Source organism: Myotis brandtii, unplaced genomic scaffold, assembly GCF_000412655.1.
Source record: "Myotis brandtii unplaced genomic scaffold, ASM41265v1 scaffold154, whole genome shotgun sequence".
Classification (NCBI taxonomy): Eukaryota; Metazoa; Chordata; class Mammalia; order Chiroptera; family Vespertilionidae; genus Myotis; species Myotis brandtii.
In genome coordinates, this window is record NW_005355584.1 from 5,185,067 (window position 1) to 5,191,822 (window position 6,756).

At 37.5% G+C, this 6,756-nt stretch overlaps 1 pseudogene; it reads right to left on the reverse strand.

Moving 5' to 3' along the window:
* Positions 1-4,790: 4,790 nt before the first annotated feature.
* Positions 4,791-6,312, reverse strand: LOC102240602 (annotated as a pseudogene).
* Positions 6,313-6,756: the final 444 nt, after the last annotated feature.

The following is a 6,756-nucleotide window of genomic DNA, read 5'->3' on the forward strand; positions in this document are numbered from 1 at the left end:
TATTGATATTATGCACTAAAACTATTGAATCTCACTTAGATATATGCCATAGATTACAAACACCAATGTCATTCATTATCGACTAGAGCTGATTTAAAATATACAAAAAAAACCTCTTCTTTAACAGTCATAAATTTTACATCATTGTGTTTTGGTCTTTGAATTCCTAATTGCATTTGATCTTCCCAAAGTATCACATCCTCTTACAATATGCTTTTAATTAAAAAAAAATTTTGAATATATTTTTATTGATTTCAGAGAGGAAGAGAGAGGGAGAGAGAAATAGAAACATCATTGATGAGAGAGAATCATTGATTGGCTGCCTCCTGCACATCCCCTACTGGGGATTGAGCCCGCAATCCAGGCATGTGCCCTTGACTAGAATCGAAACCAGGACCCTTCAGACCATAGGCAGACGCTCTATCCACTGAGCCCGGCCACACTGTAAAAAAAAGTTTTAAATGTGAACTTGGAAATTTTCATCTTTGTTTTTATTTTTACCTAGGGTTACCTAGTATGTGTGAAAAAGAAAAAAGGGCAGTGGGCTTGGGGGCCATTTTCATTTTCTGGAGATTTGCTCCTCTATCTGCCACGAGGTGGGGTTGACTCAGAGACAAAGGTCAGAGAGCAACAATTATTTTTTTCTAGAATTGTGTTACAAAGGGAACTAAACAGCTCTGTGACATGGACAGTAGCTTGTAGAGTGCACTTAACTCATCAGCAAATGGTTTCAAATGATTAGCATATGGAGTCACTCTTGATTAGCTCTTTCCACATAACCTATTTTAATCTGACTTTGAAATACTGCTCTGGCAGCTTGCCAGGCCACAGGGATTATAAAGCTCTTAACTATCTCAGAAGACACTGTGCCAAACACTTTTTATGAGTGACTTACAACTGTTGAACTTAAGTGAAAATGAAAAGAACAAGTCTCTTGAGTCTTTTTTGTCTAAAACATTATTTGCTGAAATGTCTCATCAGCAGACATGCATCGTTCCTAAGAATCTGCAAGGCATCTGGTGTGTCCTGCAAAGATACAGACATCCACATGTTGTGACTTAATCCTTATGAGTTAATTCATGATACCTTGTAGCTTAACAACGTAATTAATAACTGACAAAAAATTTATTTTTCCTAAAGCCCTCTGGGTGTTATTTGTGACCTTGTATTGGATGGGGCCAAACTGGAGGCAATCTCCTTTTCTTTGGTATGGTGGGAAGGAGGTAGGGAGAATATAATTTCCAGGTTTTAGAGGGAAAACAGGCCCCTTTCACTAAGCGTTTTGGCATTTGCCTGAGGTTTGGCACAGGTTCCTAAGTGGTGGAGAAAGCTCCTAACTTCTCCATTCTCTAGAATAGTTATTTCCAAATATATTTCCTAATTTCTTTGGAAAAGTATATATTTCTTTTCACATTTAAATGGACACATTAGGCTTTTCATCATAAGTTAAAGTACAAGAATGTAATTTGCAATATTGTAAATATTGATATTATGCACTAAAACTATTGAATCTCACTTAGATATATGCCATAGATTACAAACACCAATGTCATTCATTATCGACTAGAGCTGATTTAAAATATACAAAAAAAACCTCTTCTTTAACAGTCATAAATTTTACATCATTGTGTTTTGGTCTTTGAATTCCTAATTGCATTTGATCTTCCCAAAGTATCACATCCTCTTACAATATGCTTTTAATTAAAAAAAAATTTTGAATATATTTTTATTGATTTCAGAGAGGAAGAGAGAGGGAGAGAGAAATAGAAACATCATTGATGAGAGAGAATCATTGATTGGCTGCCTCCTGCACATCCCCTACTGGGGATTGAGCCCGCAATCCAGGCATGTGCCCTTGACTAGAATCGAAACCAGGACCCTTCAGACCATAGGCAGACGCTCTATCCACTGAGCCCGGCTAGGGCTGCTTTTATTTTTGAAAGCGTTTAACTGAACATCCTTAGTACTTGTCCACAAGTGTAAATATTTATGTACGCTAATAGATAATATATGTTATATGATAAAATTTAAAATGGTGTAATCCTATATTGCTATTAATTTTTTTCTTCCCAATTGGCACATTAATATAATTATTAATGGTACACAGATAATCAAAATAATACAAATATATGAAGTATTTGATAAATACCATAAAACAAAATTATATTTGAAATACACCTTTTAATGAGATAGGAGAGATGTACATATCTAAATTAAACTTTTTTCTCCTGGCACTCCAGAGAAGTTTCCTTCTTGGGACAATGGCCATAGTAAAACTCAGGAGACAGATTACCTGGCTCCACCAATTGCTAGCTGTGTGATTTGGGGCAAGTTAATTAACATCTCTGTGCTTTAGCTTCCTTACCTACATTATGGAAATAATAATAGTACCTATTTCATAAGGTTTTATAAATACTATATGAGTTCATTTAAGGAAAGAACTTACAAAATGCCTAGTGTATATTACAGGTGGTACATAAGTGTGAGCTATTATTATGATTAATGCTATTATGAAACTTCTCATACAACTTCACCTGGGTGCGGCCACTTTTACCTCTGTTACCCTTCATCAATATTCTGTCTTAAAGATAATTTTCCTTGGGAAGCAACCTCTTATTTGTCTTCCCCAGCCAGTATTCCCCAAGCCAGCACATTGATGAGTTTTGGAATGGCATGATTGAAAAATGTCCTCCTTTTGTAAGAACTTTGTCCTAAGAACACATGCCTCAGCTCTACCTACAGGTAGGAGACCCTCAAAATAAAGTATCTCACATGTATTTAAATAATATGTGACCCACTTAAAGCATCTGATCTTGGCCTTAGTTAATTTCTTCTTAGCAGTTTCTTCACTATCTTCTTTTTGGTGTCATGATGAGTTGAATATAGCCATCATTGTAACATAACTTGCATATTATTTATGATCTTCTTAGAAAAAAATGATGGCTTCCTGAATCATATATGTTGGTGTGACAACATTTTATAGACCATTATATGATGCAAATTAGATATTATGCAATAAAATATGAGAAAAATAAATTTTTCTAGGAAATCAAATTAATGAGAACAATTATATTTTTATTGAAATTGTAACATATCACGACAAAAAGAATTTAGAAAATAGGATTTTACTAAGTGGATTTCGTATGGATAATTACTTTAATTATTAAAAAAATATTTTTGTTATAAATTATTTTCTTTATTAAAAGAGAGGTCCCTTTAATATATACGATTGCTTGGTACATGTGAATGATTGCTTAAATGCTATTAATTGCTTGACCAAATGAATATGAAGAAGAGGAAGCTTGAATTACTGGCCTTATAATAATAAATGGCTAATATTTATTTCTATTTCTTATGGGTTAGACTAATTATTGTAAGATATTTCACAGAACAACAAGGTCAATTCCTACATTTTACAAATATGTACACAAATGTTCACAAATGCATATGATTTTAAAGGATGTTGCTATTTCACTTTAATAAAAGCAATAGTTAAATCTAGTTCTTAGGAGAAATAAACCATTTTTATTTCCCTTTCACTGAGCTATACTAAAGTTTAAGGTGTTTGTAATCATTGCTGATTATTAATCAAAATAAAGATAGTGCAATATTAATTTTATCAAATGAAGAAATTCCAATTGTTCAGTGAGTTTTCCTTCTTGAAGGATGATATGTTATTATATGATAATAATTGCTTTTTAAATTTATGAAAAAAGGTAAATTTTTCGTAATAACTATAAGATAAAAAAATAAACATATTCTTTACTGGATTGAAATTTTATATTTTCAGGCTTTTTGAGATGAACTAAGCTGGGGAAAATATGATACAAATATTACATTTTCAAAGAAATGGTATTTCTTAGAAAATGTGTGGGATATCCTATCCAAAAGGAATAAGAAGCATTTTCTTCCACAAACTGAGATTTGTATATATCTTTCATCATTCATATGTCATTTACAATGTAAATGTCGCTTTTCATTTTTCTTGAAACACAGTTGCTAAGCAAGCATCTTATGTATTCTTCACCTTCAATTTTTTTTTTTTGGATTTTAATGTATGATGGTCTTTATTTACAACTTTATTGGCAAAAAAGAAGAGGGATATGATTAAAACAGTTCACCACAGGGCATTGCAGTTGATCTGTCAGATTAAAGAAGTTTCATTTTAAAGGTCCACATACTTCTCCAAAACCATACAACACTGCATCTGCATTGCAATTACCTTTCGGAAGTACAGCGCTCAAGTTTTAGGCAGTCTTTTAAGATATTAATACAAAAGAAATAAAACCACCCATTTAAACGGCATTACATAAAGGGTCCTTCTCTGTAAATGGATGTCCTTGCAGTGACACATGGCCAATGGCACCGGAAGCTCGCACGGAGTGGGCAGTTACAACGAGGTCTCTGCAATGAGGTATTTCATTTACTACCTGCATTTTCTATGAGACGGAGCCAAAGTCGGAGGACAAGACGGAGGGAGAAGAGTACTGCAAATGGATGTCCTTGCAGTGACACATGCCCAATGGCACCGGAAGCTGGGGAAGCAGGACACCTCGCACGGAGTGGGCAGTTATGACGAGGTCTCTGCAATGAGGTACTTCATTCACTACCTGTATTTTCTATGAGATGGAGCCAAAGTCGGAGGACAAGACGGAGGGAGAAGAGTCCTTTTTGGAGGACAGCAAGCCCTCCAAAAGCAGCATGGGAATTGACATCCTGGTGGAAGAAATTAATGCAGTCCATCTCACTTCATGCTGAGCGGGCTGAATGTTTCCATGGACTTGTTGGTGTCATTCCTCTAAGTCAAGTGCGTTCAGCTCCTCTCCCAGTCCATCCAGATCCTCCCCGGTGAAGAGGTTCTGGTCCACAGGGAGCCCTCCAACGAGCCCTCCAAAAGCAGCATGGGAATTGACATCCTGGTGGAAGAAATTAATGCAGTCCATCTCACTTCATGCTGAGCGGGCTGAATGTTTCCATGGACTTGTTGGTGTCATTCCTCTAAGTCAAGTGCGTTCAGCTCCTCTCCCAGTCCATCCAGATCCTCCCCGGTGAAGAGGTTCTGGTCCACAGGGAGCCCTCCCCAGTCCCTCCTCTCATTGTTCTCAGCCCAGCCTCCCGAAGCTTCGCTCTATTTGTTTTCACCTTTTTCTGAAGTGTATGTGCTGAATCGTTCAAGACTGGCCACAGTGATGCCTGTCTCGTCCACATCTCTTGGGATGTACAGGTTTAAATCTATGTCATTTATGCTCACTGGGTCATCAGCCTCATCACCGCCTGCTCCTGGGTGTAGCGGGTATGGTCTGCTTCCTCATCGTCATTGTCCACCAATTCAGGACGGAATTCAAACACCTCACGACCACTGATCACCAATGCTTTCCCCGCCTTGAAGTCTGCTTTCCTCCTCTCCGTATCTTGCTCCAGTTTATCGATCTTTTCTAGTCTTTTCCTTTTCTTCTAGGCGAGGAAAGATTCTAGAGTGACTTTGGTAACCTTTGGACCAAGGGCAGAGCGCTCTCTTTCAATGAGATCTTCTGATGAAATTTCATCTTCTTTCTCTTCTTTCTTTTTATCTTTTTTCAATACAAATCCAGGAAGACGTGCATGAGAATACATACAAATATCGCCCCCTCCCGGGCATACCCAAAACAGCCTTATTTGTCGTTTTCAATAGCTTCAAGGAAATGCTTGCACACTGTTTGCGTTTTTTGGCTTTTTCTTTTCCGCCTCACCGTGCTTCTTGTTCACTACTTCTTTCCGTTTCTTCTCATCCCAGTTTTCCATAGTATCTTTTTCAAGTTCTTCATCTCTTGCATCAATGTAAACACTTCGCTTCTCGCCCTTCCTCTCCAGGGTGAGGTCGTGGGAGAACTTGCACTTGTCCCCCTTCGTGCACTGCCCTTGCTTGAAGAAGGCGCACACCACAGACTTGGGGTCGGCACCTTTACTTATTTTTTTGAGCAGCAACTACAGGTTTGAACAGCTCATTTAGCTCTTGCAATTCTTTCTTCTTGTCATCTTTCTTTAATTTCTTTTCAGCTTCACTCTGTGCTACCTGGCGTGGATCCCGCTGACCAAACTTAACTTGATGAGTGACAGCCTTGATAAACTTCTGCTGCTTTGCTCTTTTCTTGTTCTTTAGACCAAAAGTTTTTTTCTCGATAATCGTCTCCTTCTTATTCTGCTCTGCTTTCTTGCTGCCCCCGCCCCCCCACGCCCCACCAAGCCTGAGCCTGCTTCTTGGGGGGCATGGCGGACACAGGTGGCACCGGCCAGACTGGGGCACAGCTGGACACCGTCCAGGGGCCCAGCCCCACGGGCCCACCTTCATTTTCTTACTACAGATTAAAAACTATAGTTTCTACACAATTACATGAAGCTTATAATTATAGGTAAAATAAAATTAAACTTTTACTCAGTAGGAAGTTAAATATAGTATCAACAGATATATTAATCTGACTCTACGTAATTTTCCCCAACAGAATGTAGATCTCTGACTTAGCTGGAGCTTCTTTCCCAAACTACTATCTCTCACTGCCACAGCATTCACCATGGCACTGAGCTCTATGATTTTACACCCCTCTCTCTGATAGATTAAAAACATGATTTTTTTTAACCTGATGAGAGCTAAATCTTAGATTATAAAGTTAAAAATAGTCACTAGGATTCTTATGTGTTTTTCTTTTATTTCTCAAGATCAGAAAAACAACCTAAGATTTTAGTGTGTTTGGTTTAAGCTGTACATAACTTCTGCCCTTT